We start from the raw sequence: 21,604 nt of genomic DNA, 5'->3' as shown, positions 1-21,604 counted from the left end.
GCATCAAATCAAGCAGTGCGCATTGTGTTCTGATCACGTGGAATGGCATACAGTGAAGTGGACGAGTACCCAATCACCCTTTCCGTTTTATGACCAATAAAAGGAAGAGAGAGCAAACAAAAACGCCATAGCATGTTTTAAACGGCACCAAAAACTTTTCGTCAAATACCTCTGTCAAAATGTTTCGAGAGATAGTGAGCGAGATTCTTAATCATCACTCGTAACATATGGTTTTGCAAGAAGTATTTCAAGCTATAAAAACAGCACCCCAGAACTGATATTGTGCCCAGCTCGTCAGAGGCCCGGATGATATCTGTAGCTTTTCATCAGTCGTGGCTAGATTGGCCAAATGTATCTTGATGTAGAATCTCGATTGAGGAACATCAGGATGTGGGAGCGGATGCCCATTGGTCGCAGATTGAAACTAGAGGATCACGAAACTTAAAAAGAACCCGTGAGTAGTGACCAGGTGGGCATCAAAATATCATCTGATTGCAATGAACCGATCATGATAACTGGAAGAATCTCCATTGGCTACACAAAGGTCGATGAAATGTGAGGCTAGTTGTCCGACGAGTAGAAATTGTGAACCGTTGAGTCGCAGGTTCTACGAGCGCACTGGCACATGCTCTTTTGGATGCACCTGCTTACGCACAAAAAGAATCAGGTAGATTCTCATGGATGCTCCATGGCATACTAATCTCTTAAGATCATAGTCATGATCTACATTTTGGGATGAACAGTTGGCTTGTAAATTGATAGAATTTAATTTGAAAACAGTTATAGTGTTGGTGTGAGTGTGCATGACTAATATGGGTCAGGTTACGATATCTATGTCTGGAAATAGTTTGTTTGTCTCCATGTATACAGGTGACTTGAGGACCATGACTAGGTTCAGGGAGGAACCGATGTCTGGATGTTTAGGATGCCATGTGACATGGTTGAACTAGAGTCGTGATCCTTGGAGGTCAATATCGGTCAACAGCAGCATGATCGTGACTAGGCTCAGGGAGGAGCTGAGGTCCGGACGATCGAGGATGTCCGGTGACAATGTTAAATACGAGGTGGCACATGGTAAGGGAACACAGTGTAGGATAGAATCGTAACGGGTTTCACATGTTGTATGTGTAAACGTCAGAAAAATCACCAATAAATCGGATCAAAATTGGATGAGGAAAAAGAAAGAAATGTTTGCTACAGTATGCGTCGCTACAGTACTCGTTGGTACTGTGTCGTCGGATTACTGTAGCACGCTTAGAGCTGGCTACGTTGAATTTGATTAGTAAACTAAGATATGAGTCTTATTAGTATAAGGAATCCTACTCCTATTTATTGATGGACTTTTTAATATAAATAGAAACTGAGGGGTATATCCTCGGTGGACTTTTGTGAGATTTAGTTGTTGATTTTAGATCGACGATTTTGATTAGGGTGCTGTTGGTGCACTTTCTAAATACTAGTTGAGAGCATTTAATCTACGTCTTCTGCTTTTATCTACCGGTGGTTTTCTGGATTCCGACGATCTGATCGGTGGCATAGAAACGGCGTAATTAACTAGAGGTAATCTTAGGAGCGACGTAACCAGAGATAATTTTTTATTTTCATTAAAAGATTTTTGGGTTTTGGTTATACTTATCATTCATCCAGCTCTGGTAGTTATATTTAACTCTAGTTGGATCCTACGATCTCCTGTTCTAATCTATGAGCGTTCGAAGCTTAATTGGAGAGTTCCCACTGCCATCACAAACTTTCCTCCAAGAACATACGAACAAGATGACACATGTTGCCATGCAACAGTGATCATGTTAGTTATTGGTGTTACCTTAGGAGGCATCAGGACCCTGTATAATGCTGCCATGAAATATATTTCATCTAGTTCATAAAAGACGATATGTTTGTTCGCTATCTGTACTTATGACTTAAGCACGACTTAGTCTGTTGTGCTTGGTGCCATCACCTGTGTTGCAGTCTGTTGTAATCGTGTTGGCAATTCAAGGTTTGCAACCACTAACAATTGTGATTGATCAGCGGATTAATACAAAAGACGAACTGCTAGATAACAACTAACGGTTTCTGTTGACTAGTTGAGAGCTCATTGATGTCACATTGTAGTGCCAATTTCCATTCTTAATGCTAGTAGGGCCTTTGCTGTTGTAGTATTTGGACTACAATTAGTTTTAGGCTTTTAGGCTAGATGAAGACACCATTTTAAGCCTTTCGGGGGCCTAAAACATCAGTTTATCCCAGGAGCTATTTTTATATTTAAGTTGACTATACGTATCTGTAGCTTTTACACAAACTCAACTACTTTCTCCGTTTCACGATGTAAGACTTTCTAGTATTTTCTGTTTCACAATGTAAGACTTTCTAGCATTGTCTATATTCATATAGATGCTAATAAATCTAGACACATATATAAATTATATACATTCAACAACGAATGAATTAAGAGAAGGTTAGAAACTCTTACAATATGAAATAGAGGTATTACCTCCGTTTCATGATATAAGATGTTTGACTTTTTTGGTTGCAACGTTTGACCATTTGTCTTATTCAAAAATTTAGTACAAATATAAGAAATGATAAGTCTTTCAGAAAGTACTTTTAAGTCACAAGCAAAATAAATGATACTTTCATAATATTTTAAATAAGACAAATGGTCAAACATTGCAATTAAAAAGTCAAACGTCTTATATTATGAAATGGAGAGAGCAGTAGTTAATAGTTCCAGCCACCTTTATACTACCATTTATGAAGTTCAACTACTATCTCTGTCTTTCACTTGCATCGTTCTTTATTTAAACACAATATATCTTATTTTTTAGACGGAGAAAAAACACATGTTGTGCTTATAAACATATAAAATTGATACTTTTTACATAAGTATATTAAACACATTCAAACTTAAATTATGACCAAAGTAACACTACTAGAGAAATGGCCACTGAGTACCTGTCCCAAACTGTCACACCCAGAAATTTACACCAATTTCTAAACAATAGCATGCATTAATCTCGATCTAGGAATCAGCCCGAGTACACACTAGGACAAATTAATACACAATTCTACGACTTAAAAACAAATAAAAACAATTATCTATCGAAATGCAGCGGAAAAAGAAACAAAGCTAAACCATCTAATCACCAGCTTCTGTTGGTGATGACGGCTCCAAACCACAGGCATTCTTGACGGCGGACTGAACCTTACTTTAACCTTCGGAACAACCTTCTTCTGACACAGGCTCTGGCACTTCCTCTGGTAGGGAAAAAATTAAGCAAGGCTGAGTACAAACCACCGTACTCAGCAAGTAACACCCAAGAGAACAAGAATAATAAATGCAATAGGGTCTCAAGGATAGGCTAAGGTTAAATTAAACAAAAGCAGCAGTAATTTAGCAATATAGTAAAATAAAACAGACTGAATGAAAGTAAAGTAAACATTTAAAATAAACATCCGCTGTCCAACATTACACCATGATGCAACAGGCATAAACCACTGTCCAACGTTACACCATACTGCAACAGGGTCAACCCTCTGCCCAACGTTAAACCACGTTGTGACAGACCCAAACCAGTGCCAACGTTACACCATATTGCACATGGTCAAACTAGATCCAAGTTCATCAAGTTATTAAAAAGTTCACTTATCCCAGTGAATCTGTAATTTCGCCCATAACCGCGGGCACGGCTATTCGAATAGTCTTACTCTGCAGAGGTGTACAACATTACCCACAAGACACAACTCCACTGCACTTGAACGTGCGCTGGTGTATCACCGTGATACCACGGAAAGGAAACTGTGATAGGACCCGTCACATAATACTCCCTATTTAATCGCACCGTACTTCAGGTTTCACCCCATCCTTTACACCAAGTCGGGCAGTCCCCTCTTGTTCCTTGGTAGATCCGAAAGCAGCAGGGGCTTTCGTTACACTACGATTGCCCATCCATACTCCACCACACCTACCCTTGTCTTAGTACGTCAAATAGTTCGAAGCTATGCTCCAAATCCCAGCTTACCTATTTTGGATTGTGGTTAGTACGGGTAAGACTTTCAGGGTATCCTGAGAACCGGTCCTTAATTGCCATGAGCGCGAGTCTCAAAACTATGCACCCATAGCCCACCATAAACATTATTTTAGTTATTATTAATCCACAACGGGAGATTAATCATGTTTACAACCATTAAAGGTTTGTCAAGTCTAACAGTAATTAAATGATAAATTATGAGCTAGTTGAACTAAGCCAGGCTAAGCATTACCTAAGCCTATTTCTAGTCAAATTAACCGTGGGATGATAATAATAAAGAGTAGGAATCAACGGATATAAAGGTAATTGTCCAATAGAGAAATAAAATAAATATATTTGAATACAATGCATGTTTGAATGTAAAGCAGAGATTTTATAATCATGGGATCAATATGTTCAAGGATAGGGTGTCACTTGCCTTGTGCAGACCCACGAGGAACTTCGGCGACGACTTCGGGGACAAACGACGCTGCGACGGGGTCAAAACCTACGACAACCGAAGCAAAACAAGCGAAAATAGGCTATAAAACTACTGAAACAGAGAAAGAAACTATTTTTAATGGATTCATGACATTTCACTGGATTTAATGAAACTTGAATGGGCCTAAACGGAGACCAGACGAATTAGTTATGAATTTTAAAAAATTAACTGTGTTTTAAAGTAAACAGAAACCTTAATAAATTATTGAGCAATAAGTGGAGGCGATGACGTCAACATTAGAGGAGAGAGGAAAGCTGACATCCAAGACCCACAGGCAGTGAGACAGAGAGGGGAAAAGGGCTGACAGTGGGGGCCCACGGGTAGTGGGAGAAGAAAGGGCAGACAACCCGGTCCCACAAGGCAGAGAGAGAGGGGGAGAGCTAGCGAGCGGGCCCACATGTCGGCGGTGGGGTGGCTGGATGGTGGAGCCCACTGGAGAGATGAGAGAGGGGGCATGACGACCGGGGCCCACTTGACAGAGGGAGAGCACAGGGGAGGGGGGTTGGAGCGGCCGAACGGATGGGAGCGGGCGGTAGCCGGTGTCGGCGTTGACGAGCGTTGACGGCAGCAAGCTCCGGCGAGCGGCGGCGGTTGGCGTCCGACGGCCGGCGGCGCCAAGTGGCGAGCAGCACCGGCGGGCAACGCACGGCGGCGAGCGGAGACGCTTGGCCGCGGCGGCGGTAGCACGACGACGCGGGATGGCGACGCTAGGCGGCGGCAGCAAACAACGGCGGCTACGCGAGCATGCGCGCGTGGCGGTGGCACGACGACGCGACGACGCGGGCGGCGCGCCAAGGCGATGCTGGTGGCGGGAGGATGGCGCAAAGCCACGGCGATAGAGGGTAGTGGCGCGACGGCTAGGTGCGGCGGCTGTGTGAGCATGCACGTGCGGCGGCAAACAGAGTAGAGCGAGGAGGTGGGACTCACCGGTGGCAGCGCGTGCGACGGGAGATGGCTACGCAAGCTGGCGCATGGCGGTGAGCGGCTAGCGGCGGCGCAAGGCGACGGGCATGCGGCGAAGCGCGACGGCTTGATGGGAGAGGAGTGGCGGCATCAGTGTGATAGCGGCTACGGCAGCCAAGCGACGGCAACAGTCGTTGGCCCGACGACGTGGCACGCACGAGTGGGAGGCGGCGCGTGGCGGACGCGCGGGTGAGCGGCGCGATGTGGCGGGCGGAGGCTAGAGAGAAAGGGGGAGAGGGGAGATCCAGGTGCGGCGAGTGTGGCTAGGAAGAGGAGGAAGGAGCGGCACGCGACGACGGCTTGATGGCGCAACGTGTGCACGGGGAGGCAGAGGAGGATGGAGGGAGGCGGAAGTCGTGGCGACGGTGGCGGCGGCGTCGGCGCGACGGCTGGCAACCGGCGCGGGCGCAGCAGTAGGGAAGGAAGCAGGAGAGGGGAGAGGGCGGCGTCAGCGCGCTAGCGGCTGCGTCGGCCGAGCGACGGCGACAGCCGTTGGCGATGGCACGACGTGCGCGAGGCGGGAGAGAAAGAGGAGATGGGAGACCGAGCCGGGGAGTGGCGGCGGTGTCGGTGCGACATCGCGCGGCGCGACGGCAACGAAGAGCGGACGCGGCGCGGCCGATGGGCACACGGCTGCGCGGGGCGGTGCGGCCAAGAGGGGGCAGAGGGGCAGTCGTGATGGGATGGCGAGAACGGCACAAGGCCACCGTGGCGATGCAAGCGAACGGGCCGCGAGAGCTGGGGAAGCATGGGTGTCGACGGCGACGCGTCCGCGACGGCGAGGCGGCGAAGACGGCGCCGAAATGGCTCGTCGACATCGGCCGATGGCGCATGCGCGCGGCAGTGGGCTCACGGGCTGACGGCGGAAGCCGAAGGGAGGGAGGAGGAGAGAGGTGCTCACCGGCGATGGGAAAACGACGGCCGGTCGGCGAGGTGGCAGGATGGGCGAGTGGGAAAAGCGGCACGACCGCGAGGCGCAGGCGGGGTCGGCGGCACACTAATTCTTAATCTAACCGGTATATTTATGTTTTAGGAATTTGAACTAGACAATGTTCAAATTATGAAAACTAATTAAAACTGAAGTTAAGTTCTACACCTACCTTGCTCATATATAACTTATATATAAATATCAGGCAACTTTCATAAATTCATATGTTCCAAAATATAAGCATTTCTAAATTTTTTGGTATATATCAATGTTTTGAGCAAAAGACTAGGATGTCCCTCAAGAAATGAGATTAATGTTGAAACTAATAGAAAGATGGAGAAAATTTTTGAGTGAGAGGTGATAGGTACAGCTGTTTCTATTTTAGGGTAGAGGTAGCAAAAACCTTCCCAAACGTAGAGCATTTTTTGGCGTGAAATCCAACTACTCTCGTCACTTCCATCATTCTACATTTAAAGATAAGATCTTATTAGTTAGAAGAAAGTTTTTAAAAAAAATATGTCTTTCCATTATAGATATGAAATTAATTTAAAGTTGATACATATTTACACAATGTATACTCTCTCCTTCCCTAAGCTAAATGTAAGGGATTTGGGACAACGAATCTAAACAATCCCTTATATTAGGGACAGATCGAGTATTAAACATGTAAAAAATTAAAAAAAAAACTAAAAGAAAAACCATACATATTACAATAAAATTAACTAAAGTTAGACGCATCCCATATCCACAGCGCTGTAATTTAAAACATATATATCAATCAGCAACATAGGCGACTGGAGAACCGTAAATTAATACCCTACCCAAAATGTATAAAACACCATTTAGTGTGAATTTTCAGTATAATTAAAACAAATAACTCACTAAGCATTGTAACTTATCTGTGATATTGCAGGCAGCTGTCTGAGGGTTATGAAGAGGGGCTTTACGTATAACCAGTGAAAGAGGGCAGTTGAAGGCTGTCTTCTGTAGAAGGTGGGGGTCACGTAGTAATAAAATTGCCATCCTTCCCAGGGTGGGTTAGTTATGCGGCACGGAAAATATATAATAGATTAGTGTATGATTAATTAATTATTAGAAAATAAAAAATAGATTAATATAATTTTTAAAGATACTTTTCTACAGAAATTTTTTTTGTAAAAAATACACCATTTAGTAGTTTGGAAAACGTGCATGCGGAAAACAAGAAGGTTAAGTTAACTTACCGGGTCTGCATGATATATACATATATATAGATAGATAATGGGTATCGTGGGTTCATCGGTCTTGCCCAGGCACTCAAGCGTTTTGCATCTCTGTTGTGCTATGACTATTGCCACAGACCCAGAGAGCCTGCACAATTGCATGCATCTGTGTTTGAGAGGTATAGGGACCAAGGAATTGATCCATATTTTTACCACAGGGTTAAAAATTGACAAGGGCATGACAAAACATCATGTTCTTCCTTCTGCTAGAAAGGAAATGCCTTGCGTTTCAGGATTATCCAACCGACCGGCACACTCTTGAAGAGCTTCATTTCTACCCCTATGAGCACTTCCTTAATTAAAAGGACAAAGCCGTTGCTCTTGTTCGTTTATTGGGTGCTATCGGATGATAAAACGTTCTCTTTGCTTCAAAACAACAAGTACTTCCTTTGTCGAACAACCATCCTTTTTTTATCTCTCTTTCTATAGAGACTATCCGACCTTCACACTCTTGAAGAGCTTCATTTCTACCCCTATGAGCACCTCCTTAATTGAAAGGACAAAACCGTTAGAATTCTAAAATATTCGCTCCAACGAGGAGTCGAACCTAGGACCTCTTTATTATGTTGTAGGCTAAATAGTACTGTAATGCATTCATCTTCTTGACATTGAATGCGTTTACTGCGATGCATGCAATATATAATGCTTCCTTCGTTTCAAAATATAAGTATACGAAAGGTTTAGTCTTCTACCACAGTAAAAACATTTCTATCACTATTCACATTGATACATGTCTCTTTAATTATTTATCATTTTTTTCTCATTTTATCTTCATCTATCTTCCACCCTCATACATTCTTCATTTGTAGTGTAATTATAGTCTTTTCTTCTTGACCTTAATCCATACTAAACAATATATACATGATGTTGTATTTTGTAACAGATGGAGTACACATATGGTCACTGCCGACACTACGATGTCAAGCGAAAAGGCTAATGATCAAATGCTCACGCAGCTGTTAGCCTGCGCTCACACTTCATGTGTGTGTCTCTCTCTATATAAATGTATATAATATACATACACTAACTTTGTAAATATGAACTTTCTATATACATATATTTATATATATAATTTTGTAGTGTATGATCCCGTAGATAAATTTTTTATAAGATGATATTTTCCATATAGATATATATTTGTTTCCATGTCTTAATTTTCTATACATAAACATCATATGTAAGATAAAACTTTATATCTATAAACACAAATTATAAAAATTAGTTAACGGGTGCGTGGGTGTTCAATTCATCCGTTAGACCCACCCGATGACCGCCCATTAGACACAGTCATAGTGTGACTGACAGAGGCTAGAGGATATATATGTCATATGAGTAGATATATGGTGGTCGCCAATTTGTATTATTAATGGAGTGTTGAAGACAACACCAGGCAGCCTATATGTAATATCTGTGTGTGTTTGAGAGAGATTCGGATCCCATGCAGTCACAACGGCGATTGCAAGTTAAGGACTGCACGAAGTTTTGTCCATCAATTCCAATGATCAACGGCCTAGATCTTGTGCTACAGTATTCTATGCTACAATATGTTTTGCTACAGTAATTTTGCTACCGTGTGCCGTACTGGTTTGTGCATTCCTATTTACATCTACTGGTAATAAATATAACTGCTAAAATTACAGTTGCTATAGTAACTTCAGCTGATTTGGATCCGTATCGGGAACAAGGAGTTTGTAACTGTTTGGTTGCTTGGTAGATATCTGCGTGGCGAGGAAGAAGGGGGAGACCAAACTTTTTGGTTTCTTTCGTTGCTACCCCAAGATCCAACGGGACTCAGGCAACTGCACCAGGCTCTGCCACCGAAAATCATCTTGGGAGTGTTTGGTTGGCACGTTGTTTCTAGCCAAGCTCAAATGAAGAATCCTTGTTAGTGTGAGAATTTTTTTTTATTTTTTAAACATTTTATTATTAAACCTGCGGTGGAAATATTTCCACTATATGAACCTTTTGGTCACGCCACCAATATTGGCAAGACCATGCCATTATCGGTGGTGTGACAGTATTGTCTTACCACGGCACTAACATTGGCGTGGCAAGACTGTCATGCCGACCAGGCTACGTGGTAGCGTTGTCTTGACACGCCACCAACACTGACGTGACCAAAAGGTTCAGTTTTGAAAAAAATTTCTGGTGTCTTAGTAATAAAATTACTTGCTAAAAATGTTTATATAATTAAAAAATTTCTTAGTTTAATCTGGACGATACGATGTAAGTAAGGTTCATTTGTTTGTTAAGTGAGCTTTTATCGGTTAGAATGTTGTTTGGTTGATTGTGTTAGAGACATGGTACGAGTAACCTAGATGAGTAATATATATGTGTGAGAGAACAAATATTAGAAATCTTGATTATAATAAAAATAGTTTAGTAGGTAATATGTACCATATTAATTGTTATTATGAAGAAATATAAGCACTAAAACTAGTTGTTTTATGCTAATTACTACCCTCCAGACATAATCAAATAACTTTTCAGACAAGCCATTAACAAAGAAAATATGCTAAAATATTTGTCTAAAATGACAAATAAAGATGACCGAATGTAGTATCATGTGAGGATGCTATTAATTTGACCAACTTCAGCCTGGCTGGACAGAAAAGATCCACATTCTCATTTTAGGCGGAATGCCGTTAAAATAGTTGCCCTAAAGAGCGGTAAAATCCATGCACCAAACACTACCTCAGAAACTAAAAAAAAACGCAGGGGCATCGGTTAAAAAATACGCGGCACTCATAGACACAAAACCAGATACCCGCACATAAAAATAAAGAACCTACACAAATGACTCACTATTTATGCCGGTCTTAGTAATAACCATCACAAATATTTTGACCCACTGTTTGTGACAGGTATCTAGAAGAATCGTCACAGGTAGCTACCTTATTTGTTCTGTGTACGGAAAATATCAAAGAAAAAAAATGGCAGGAATATCTATTTGTGTCGGGTTTATATACGAGAGCCGGCACAAAAGGTCTACTACATGTGTGTTAGACGTCAAAATGTGAACGTTGATGTGTCACATACGAAGGATTGAGAGTCAATCTTAGAGAGTTGTAGTGCAGTACCTAAATCTTAGAATGCGCGAGCGTGACAGCTAGTTTAATCCTACAACTGACAAGATAAGTAGTAAAACAAACCGATCGGCTATCAAGCCGATAGATAACTAATAATACAGTCGATCAAACGCCGATACGGTAACGGTCAGCCAGACCGTGCGGTGTCTGGTGGATCTGATCAGCCTGCAGGATCCGATCTACATTCATCAATCCAAAGTGATGTTAATGCATCAAACAAGCCTGGCTCAACTCAAGCACAGTGAAGGAAACATGCCCCTTAATTGTGACTCAGGCACACTATGTTTCTTTTCTCAGGTCCTACCACCCGACCAAACAAAAAATCATGAACACCTCGTAGGTCAAAGAGGTCAAAATGCCATAGTTTCGCTTTTGCTTGTGCTTATAAGCTGAGACTTAAATTTTGGAGTTAATTTTGAATTTTCAACCATTAGGTCAACTTCCTGCTTGCACCTTAAATCAAGACCAAACATTAAAATTCCCTAAATAAACTAATTGCACCTTAAATTAAGACCAAACATCCAAATTTCCTAAATAAACTAATATTAGGGAGAACTGTCACCTGTGTCCTGCAAAAGGTTGTAATGAGTCCATTGTCCATTTAGTTAATTTGAAATTTTTATCATTCAGATTTCAGCGGCAAACTTGTAGTTAACAATATTAAGAAACATCCAATAATCATGTAGTGGCAGACTCCAAAACACAAGGTCTGAAATTTATCCATTTCCAGAGTAAGAAAAGGACCTAAGAGAATGAACCATGTAGGTAGCTAGAGCTACAATTCCAATCACTTGGAACAAAACCGTAGTTTGTATGGAAATTACTAGTAGCGATATTACTAATCATCAAGTGACAGGAGGCAAAACAGAGTACCATCCCCATCACCGTAGTTTGTGTCGTCGTGATGCCTATAGTCTACAAACACATTCTTGCCGATAACACTGCATATTTTGAACTGCACATGCATTTTCCAGTTGGTTTATCCCGAGGGTGCAACCTAGTGAACTTCACATTTTTGAATTTTAACTGTCCAATAGTCATTAGGAATTTAATATTTTATATACCCGCTATATATAGGTAGTCACTATGTGTGTTATATATAAGGCATGAGCAATACATATAGAGATCTGCTACATATATATATAGATATCATTTTCTTACCGTGCATAGTACCCCTAGGTACATGTGACCTCATGGAACTCACATTTTGATCTTGAATGCAGAAAATTAGACCATCTACCATTTTTCAAGTGGACTATTATGTATATGTGGGCCCAGGAGATTCCCTTGGAGCCGTTGCCTGGCGTGTGTACATTTCTTCTCTCTCTTTTAGGCTACAACAAATGTAAAATCATCTGCAATGCCGGCGTTCTCTTCTACATTTATCTCGAGATTATTTCTCGGCTTTTCTATACAAGCTTACTAATTACTAAACTATGCGCATCTTTTACACAAAATTTTATATAAATATTCACCATTTACTTTTTAAATGGATTTTTAGCTCTGTAGCAGTTAATTTTTATATATATATCACTAATAGCTACTGAAAAATCGCATAATGTTTCATTTCTCCTCCACGAAATAACGCAAGCAATGTACACAACCAGTGCTTCGTTCTTCTCTCTCCTTTGGTGAGGACGCTCTAAGTTGCCGAAACCACGGGCAAATTACACCTCCAAATATTCTGACATTGGGGATCTCTTCATCTATAAATTAGACACTCAAAGATCCATCAATCAAGAAGCAAGCAATCCAGCATCTTGCTAGTACATACAGTAGCAATACTTCATGTGAAATTCAGTACCTGCAGGCCTTGTGACTATGAGCTAATTGAAAGGTGGCACATGTACATTTGTACCCATTAACTTAGGGCTGGGAAGCATCAAGATTTTTCTTGTGGCTCGGTGTTGGGGTTCCTCATCGAGTTCATTTTTTGGCTGAGTGGTGAAATTTGGTGTGTTCCCACCATTGCCAAATGCACCATCTGTTTATTACTGTGCAACCACCTGGATCACTTACCCCTGCGATGGTGACATATTATGAGCTAAAAATGTTAACTCAATCATTCGCTTAACATCGACATGAGGGAGATGATGATTCAACCATCGAGTAATTATAGTATTCATTCTGGTGATTGATTTTAAACCCGTAACTATGCACCTAATAAGTTGCAAGGATTTTCCTTGGCACTTTTATACTTTTTAACCATCTCTGGAATCTCTTCAGGTAAAATCTATATAGTAGCACATTTGAAAATTAGTTAAAATATCAGATCCAACCGAGATAGTATAAGATTGATAATAACAAATATCAATTAATATAACCAAATTAAAACATTCAAAGTGATTGATTAGAATAATTCAAGCAATAAATACAACTCGAACCAAACCAGTCAGGTTGATGGCAACAATAAACGTTTTGATTGAAACATTGGATTGAGTGAAGAAAGTCTCATTCTAGCATATAGCATTATGTGTCAATCAAATAGAAAGACTAGAGCTATAAAGATAATGTCGATTGAAATAAATTTGATAATCAGTAGTGGCACAAGATTGTTCAGAATATTGGACTTAACATAGAAAGTCTTGATCAAAACAATACAACTACTATATGTCATGAACCTACCCAAGTGATGAGGTCAAACTTGACCGATGCAGCCCAAGCCGAGAGCTCGCTTTGACTAAAACTAGAGCTAAGATGAGAACGTGCCGAAAGTATGTTGATATTGATCTGATTTTGCAAGGCCCCGGAAGGACTTATACCCTTGGATAGACCTAGAGGTTACATGCAACCAATCATAGTTTTGTTCCTAAAAAGGGGAAACGAAACTGTATACATTATGAAATCTATTATATCTCCAATTTGGAGATCACCTATTTTGCTTCAAAAACCCTCTGATTAACGAGTTGGCTTTCCAAAGCTATTAGTTGGAAACCACCAGCCTTCTGGCACAAGCTCTTTCATGAACGCACCGGCTTCCATCTTTCACCATATTTTTTCAATGATCATTGTCCTAATGGTCAGTAAAATTTTACCGTTAACAGGTGACCCAACCCTTCTAAATGAGAGGCATCCAAAGGTCCTACTAGACTACTTGAGAGGACCCCTTTACTAGGACCTGAGGACAAGCTACACTGGCAAGCATCGAGTGTTGGGCCAACCGATGTTAGCTTGCTATTAAGGGGATTGGTGTGGCCCGACTCCTCCCAATGGTGTCCTAAGGCCTCGATAAGGTGGAACTATCAGGTCGGGTTGCCCAATCCCTCCCGAGGAGGGCGCCCCTAGGACTCGAGGGGCCTAGGGGCTGGTTGGCTACCTCCCAAGGGAAGCAAGCCTCGATGCCCTTGCATTGGAAGACACATGCTATCCTTTGGCACAGAGGCTTAGTCCCCTGCTTCGCCTCATTTTCCCTACCGCTAGACTTAGTGTACAAGAAAGATATTCACAACTTTATATAAGATGACGCGAAATGGTTTGAACCTACCCGACCTCTTACCTACCCCTCAAGTGGTCATGACACTGCATTTTCCAAGCATTTCGGTGGGCTCATGGCGTGGAGACGGTCAGGTTGGATTCCATAGCACACTATCGGGGCTGAGCTCTACCAAGCTGTGAGGCGGGCTTGAGCCCCTAGGGTATCTACAATGCCCAAAGTGCTACTCGCATTCATATACTATCCCATGGTGTAGTGGCATGTTTTAGCACAAGACTCAACTATTCTCCGATCCAATTATGGTGTGTTTGGATACTTATACTAATATTAAGGTGATATACCTAGTAGGACCTCAAAATACGATGATCCTTGAAATGGTGTCACTACCATGTGCCATCATGGACATCGAAAAAATGTAAAGCCTGCAACCTTCTACTGCACCCTTCTTGCTGTCATGGTAGTTGTTGGAGGGTAACACCTCGAGTGGGTGGTCAGTGGATCAATATTCTGTGTTCAACCCAGGGAGTGCGAGGGAAGCGACGAGCTATGGATTCAGTTGTGTAGAGGAGAAGAAGGATGCATGGAAGAAATCCCATGAACAAGGTGATTATAGAGGTTCACGCTGCGTGGAGCAGTAATACTCTATGTAGGATCAAATAAGATCAAACAAACCTATAAGAGTTGGATTAATGGTAGGGAAAACCAAAGCCAAAAAACCTAGAATTGACGAAACCTTGTTACCTCTAGTCACACCGCTCCTATACCGCCGATCAGTCCGCCAGAACCTAGAAAAACAACAGTAGATAAAAATAGAAGATGTAGATTAAACTATCTCAACTTTATTGAATCAACTAGTATATACAAAATGCACCAACAGCACTCCTCTCAAAACTTTAGATCTAAAATTAAAATATAGTCTAAAATCCTAATTTTCTCTCATCTATGACTGACAAAGGAACACCTAGGGCATACCCCTTGGGCTCTATTTATACCCTCAATTTGGCACGAATTAGGAATACCAACCCTTTCCTTAATGAATCAAGAAATCCAATTATTTATTTCCTTATCTCCATTAATCTTCTTGAAATCAAACTCCCTTCCAAATTCGAACTCAATTTATCAAGAATCGAACTCAATTTGCTAAACCAGACTTGTAACCCACTAGGGACGTACGTACTGTAGCGCGGTTTTCTCTCAGTTTTTTCTTTAGTTATTTATCAACTATTCTCTAGTTTTCCTCCAATTTTTTTTCAGACACTTGTACATACAATATGTGAAGCCATTACACATCCATCCCCAAGTGGTGTCCCTTCACCATGTATCACCTTGTATTCAATATCGTCACCCGGCATCCTCAATCGTCTGAACCTTAGTTCCTCCCTGAGCTTAGTCATGATCACGTCATTAACTGATGTTGAACTCCAAGGATACTACACATGCAGAGATAAATCAATCATTTTTGGGCATATATATTATAACATGGCCCACATTAGTCACACACACAGTCACGCTAGCTTGCTCTTCCAAGGATCAAGGAGGCCTGACTACTACAAAAGAGGTGAGCCTAGGCCCTAGCGCCTTGTTTGGTCATCCGCATACAATCGGGTTGACCCGACTCCTCCGAACTAAGCGTCACAAAGTCCTATGAGACCCTCCGAGAGGACACTCCATACTGTGACCTGAGGACACTGCGCTGGCAGATATCGGGTGTCAGACTAACCGATGTCGGCTTGTTTTTCAGGGGGTTGGGGTGGACTGAGTTCTCCCGAAGGAGTGCACCCATGTCATAGAGGAATATCTGCCTTTCCATATAATGTTGGGGTAGGGTTCTGAGGTCCCGAGAGGGAGACCCATTCGCGCCCTAGGAAAGGGATCTGGTTGGGTGACCTAATTCCACCCGAAGAGGGGCAACCCTAGGACCCATGGGGCCTCTACCAGTAGAGTGGCCACAAACCTCCCAAGTTGTGAAATCATAGCCCAATTAGGATATGGCCTATGTGGTCCCATGAGAGTTGTGTACGTATGTCTAGTACTATCTTGCTAGTTTAATTAGTAAGAGTGGAACCAATCTATAAGGCCTCACCCATTCAACCATATCATATCCGGGTTAACCGTTTTACACGAAACGAGGACGGAAGTACAAGTGAGATATTATGTGAAAATGGACCCACCCGTCGGTTGGGCTGGCTGCGCGGTTCTGGTGGACGGGCCATTAAACATGGGAGACGAGCCCTGGCCACTCTGCGCTACAAGTTACTAGTACGAGGGTTATAATACTAACATATTTGAACCCTGTATTTTTTTCTATTTCTATATTTTAAAAATGTTATGTTTTGATGAAACGCCGTGAATCATCGAGACCACATCACTTGACCTATAAACTGGACGTGCACCTCCGATGCCACCTAGTAGTAGTAATGCTGTAGTAGCGGAATGTACAGCCAGGCTCTTGCCATGAGTGTTGCAACTCGCAGCCAATGTTTGTATCCATCAAGTTAGGCAAGGAAGACATCAGGATTGTTGTCACGCCTACGTATTGACATCCTGTCGCGAATTGATCGTTGGGCTGCGTGTTGAATAAACGTTCGGTGTTCCCACTGCCATCAAATACATGATCGAACAATTCATTTTGTTGCTTTACAACAACCAGGGTCAATTCCATTTCCCTAGGTGATTGTGACAATTCAGTTAGCATGCATGAGCAACATAGAGCAAGTGCTGGTGTTTATTGAATAGATAATTACGGAGTAGTATAATAAAACTAGCTGGTGTGAAATATAGAATATTTAATCAAGGAACCTTATAAGAAATAGCGACTTAATTACAACATAAAGAGTCTCATAATAAAATCACATATTTGTTAATCAATAACATTATATCTCAAAAACAATGCATGATAAATATGTAAATATTGTCTATGATACAATCGTCTTTATGATTGTCTTTTGAGCATATCACGAACATCACGTAATTTGTTAACATAACTAGTGTTGGACTAATTCTTTTTGCCAAATATTTTCTATTGTTAAAACGTAGGTTGCTAGGATATGCTCTAATTATGATGTATATTGACAGATTAATCAGTACAGTTAGAATAATTCATACAATTTTTTGTTATGGGACGGATTTTGAAACACCTATAATTATAAAGACCAGGCTGATATATACATGCCTTAGTAGCTAAACATACAGCACCATGGTAGATCCTATGTTCATGACAACACCGAGGTATGTTGTTTGTTTGCAAGGTTTGGCAACCTGTATTTCAGGGTATTGACTATGAGTATTTTTCTCATCTTTGAGTAGGTATCATAAGGTATCACTGTTTTCTATGTAAAATTTAGTACCTCTTGGTATCTTAGATATTAGAAGATATCAAATTTTACATAGAAAACAGTGGTATCTCATGATACCTCCTCAAGGATGAAAAAAATGTTCATTCATTATTCGTCCTCCTCCCTAAACTAGTACATTTAATTACAAAGTATAATGTTGGTTTATTGCTCCCTTGTCTATGAAACAATTCCATGCGGTTATGTCATGTGTGTCTTCTAATTAAGAGAGAGGCTAGGATAAGTATCCAACTCTCCTGTCCTAAAAGAAAACTATTACAATTGGATGTGCTACCTTGTAATTGACCTAAACGCTAAAAATGGAGGGAAAATTTTAACATATGCATTGGTGCATCTTTGGGCTCTATAAAGTTATCACCTCATAGCAGAAGAGCTAGAAAGTTATTAATAATAGAAAAGAGATGCTCAAGGGATATCAACCACCTCGGGTCTACAAACCACTCGATAGGCATGTCCTTTGATCATCCTGTATTCATGTAGACATGGAAGGGATCTGGAATACATACTGCATAGGATTATGGAAGATTGTATACAAGTCAATTCTCTCCTGTGCCACAATTATCAAGTACACAGGAAAATTGTGACATAGTTCAGCTTTGAAAGGTGCAACTATACGTGATCTATGTGATCACATCTGTAGTAGAAATCATTGGATGCAACCGACGTTGATATGCCAGCGAGACACTAGCTACTCCTGGGAAATTGTTAAACCAATAGGTACAACTATGTCAGGACAGATGGAAGGCCTGAAACTTATTATAGGATGACATTTTTTCCCGGCATATAACTACATCAACAACAATTAATGAATGTGCCCGGGTAGTTTTGCGATTCATTTCAGAGAATATGTGATTTAGTTCAATCGTTTCTTCTGATTAGATTATGTGTTGCATGATTGTGTCCTTTTAATTTAATGCTTATTGCTTAATTCACAGCAGCTAAGCGTAATTAGCCTTAATATTTATATTCCAGTACAGATTCACATACTTTTGCTAGAGTAGGAGGAACAAAGATCACCACAGAGCAACACATGCAACTGTCATGATCCCAGCATATTATTTCAGATAAGAAAACAGGTGAACTAGGAGCATAACACAAAACAGTATGAAATATGAGCATATATGATATAAAGAAATCACTGCTTATCAATACCCTTGAGTAGTGAATATGCCAACACCCTCATCATAAATTCCCAAAACTTTGACACATGGGACCACTGTTGAAATGTACTTTAGAACGGAAGGAGTCATGCACACAGCCTATAGCTCTCAACGGTAATCATCCTTACATGCTAATAACAAAATGGATCAGTTTTGACATCAATGAAAACTTGACAAGCAAAAACCTTTAATGGATTGCAAAATTAAGATCTAAAATACAAAATAGATTTCTTTTTAGCAATGTGTCAATATGAGTTTTTTAATTCCACTCATTTAGTCTTTTGTTTCGATTATATTCATGAAAATATTAACTATGTATATCTTCTCTCCACAATAGGTTGTTTATATGAACCAAACGTTAGAATAGAAATGCTTATTCATCAATCCATATCAGAATTTAAAATTTAAGAAACAAAAAAAATGTTCTTCTACATGACCGGACGTTGAGAAATGAATGCAGTACATTAAAAAAGCAACTACTGAAAATTTGTGGGTATTAATATGGGATTTTTGTCTACATAGCGTAGTGATTACAACCTCTATATAGTGGGCAGCCGAAGAAGAAATGGAAAAAAAATCATTTTAAGACCATGTCAAAATTTTGTCTTGGTATGCTCTTCCCAGGAAATAGGAGGCTGCAGGAAACAAGTCACACAGAGCTGAGCTTCCAAAGGGTTGTCGAAGAAATCCTATAACATTCTTGTGAGGAGAACTCTAGTGGGGTATTATATATACCGATGATTACATTAACAAATTAAACTGAAGTTAAGTCCTATAAAAGTTCACCATATATAAACCAGAAATTGTATTATCCATTCTAAAAATACAATTCACCAACGAACATCTCTCCTGGAATTCCATCACACGGTGAAAGATAGCTTTGAATAAAGGAATTTTAACTTCCGACGTTCAAATTAAAGACACACACACACATATATATATATATATATTACTCCCGTCAAAAATATTTTACATTGGCGTCATATCTTGTTAGCTACTGGCAAACTGATTTTTTTAGAGAATGACAATCTTAATCTTGGCACAAAATTTTGCATAAAAAGCCCCCTAAACATAATTTTAATTAGTGCTCCATCCATCCAACATTGATCATCCCACAAAGTCTGGACATTAAAACCAACGAGAGGAATAACTCTCCCACAATAAATTTAATACTGTATCTACACTGAAAGAGCACGAAGGTCGCAAATCCCAAACTACGTAATTATATGAAAAACGGAAATTTGCAAATTTCTTTTTTCCCTTGTGATGACCAGTATATATACGAGGAAGGAAGTACGGCAGTGGTTTAATAATTATGGTTGTTTTGCAAAATAACACGGCCTATAAATATATTATTTATTATGCTTTGTATTATAAAATACAAAATAACTCGTCTACAAATGTTGTCTCGGTGTTTTCAAACAAAATATATTAAAACATTATTAATATTCAAAGTTGTAAAAGTTTAATCTTAAGATATATATATTTGTACCACGTATAAACAAGAACCAGCACAAATAGATATTGCCGTTATTTGTGGCAGGTTTTAAGATGACCCAGTAGTGCTTGTATTTTGCAATATGTTGCAGATGTACCTATTTTCTTCAGGATTTGAGGGTTCAGTATGATGTCATTAGTATTTTTTTTACCTACAGTAAACGTTGTATGGTGTTACGCCTAGATACCAAAACAATTTCTAAACAATAATCTGTATTAAATCTCAGTCTAGGACCCATCCAAGTATACACAATGGAAGGTAACTATCGTCTTACAAAATAAATAAAATACCATAGTTTTACAGATGCAACGAAACCAAACAAACCTAATCATCATGGAAACGACCAACCAGCATACCTGAGCGAACAAACAACCTTAACCTTCAAAAGGAGCTTCATTTGGATCATGACCTGCTTTTGGGGAAAAAAAGGGGAGAATTTGGAAGATCGAGTACAACCATACTCAATAAATCACGCCGACAAAAGCAATATAACACATAGTAGTACAAAGGATAGACTCAGTGTTATTATGCACATCACAAACAACCTTTTATAACATTTATTCAACAAAGGCAAAACATTGATAATTATTAATCAATATTAAACAAAACACTGGCCAGTGTTACAGCACACTGCATCAGACTGAATCATCCACTAATACCAAGCTTAGTGCTAGATTCACCCGTCTATCCTATGAAATTTTCACACCATTTTCATTTATTATAAAATAGTGAGACTAATCATGGTGAATCTTGATCAACTGCCCATAGCCCCAGGCATGGTTATTCGAACAGTTTTACTCTGATCAAATATGTACTACTTTGCCCATAATACACAGCCAGAATGTTTGCATAACCCATATGCCACTATCCCACCATGGCATCCCGATGAGTGGTTGGGACAATATTGTTTGCATAACCCGCTCCTAACCATTCACAACACGTTGTGGTTCCAACTCCCACACTGTTAATCAGGTTCAGGAGGCTACCTCTTGCATCATGGAAGATCTGGCAATCGATTATCCCTTCCCCGAGCCGACCCAACTCCATCCCACGTACCCCACCTCGGTGCCTAGGAGAGATGAAAGGTATACCTGAAAGCACATCTAGGCTCCCAATATGTTTTGGTGATTAATCACAATCGAATAGCGAGGACTAATGATTTATGTGAGATCCTGAAGGATTGGCTAGTCCACGCGTAAGCCAAGTCATGTTGTCGCCTATGTGGAAAAGAGAAGAAAAATTGTATAATCATGTTTCCATACATGTTTATTTTGACTTTGAGTACATTAGGATTGTTGTACTATAAAGAGGGGTGTGTGATGAACTCTATGAATGAATCCCGTGCTCGGCAATATTTTTGCTATCTTTTCGGAGTTATGCTGAAATTTTTGACAGTTCCGAAGGAAGTT

Source organism: Oryza brachyantha, chromosome 6 (genome assembly GCF_000231095.2).
Source record: "Oryza brachyantha chromosome 6, ObraRS2, whole genome shotgun sequence".
Lineage (NCBI taxonomy): Eukaryota > Viridiplantae > Streptophyta > Magnoliopsida > Poales > Poaceae > Oryza > Oryza brachyantha.
This window is presented reverse-complemented; position numbering follows the sequence as displayed.